An 800-nucleotide genomic window follows, 5' to 3' on the forward strand; every position below is an offset into this window, starting at 1 on the left:
GCCAGTTAAAACGACGCGTGGCGGCAACCGAGGAATCATTTACCCCAGAATAAAGAGCATTTACAGGACTGCTGCTGAGTGCTTACAAAGATGTGAAAAACAGAAACAACTGGACTTCTATTCTGTACCATGTTCTCTGAATAATAACTGGGAGGTTACTTATACAGCTTGTGGTGGTGATAATTAAGATTTTATTCATTTTTTTTGTTTTGTATAATTAGAGGACTCCACTTTCTGCTAACTTGACTAACTGCCACGTGTTTATTTTTGCAAACAAGTATTAAGATCCATGTTTCTTTGTTCCACGCCTTTGCAAGCTGGTGTAGATTCTCAGTCATCCAGGCCATGGTAATTCAAAAAAGGTTAAAAAACAAAAACAACTGGATATCTATTCTGTAGTTGAAGATATTTCGCTTCTCTTACGAGGAGCTTTTCTCAATTCAGAATTAGAGACTCAATTTGGGCTTTTGTCAAGTCAGCTAGGAAATCCACTTAACACACCACGGAACAGAACAAGGAGAGGAACAGAGGAAAGAACATTGTCATTCCTAACGTTGCTGGAGTGTCCAAGAAACTCAGAAGGATTTTCTCTAAACACAACATCCCAGTACATTTCAAACCCAACAAGACTCTCAGACAGAGGCTGGTCCACCCTAATGACAAAACACCCAAACCCAAACTGAGCGGAGTTGTGTATGCAGTTCAGTGCAGCGAAGAATGTTCAGACCTTTATATTGGAGAGACCAAACAACCTCTCCACAGACGCATGGCTCAACACAGGAGAGCCACCTCTTCTGGAC

Source organism: Kryptolebias marmoratus, linkage group LG24 (assembly GCF_001649575.2).
Source record: "Kryptolebias marmoratus isolate JLee-2015 linkage group LG24, ASM164957v2, whole genome shotgun sequence".
In the NCBI taxonomy this organism is placed as follows: Eukaryota; Metazoa; Chordata; class Actinopteri; order Cyprinodontiformes; family Rivulidae; genus Kryptolebias; species Kryptolebias marmoratus.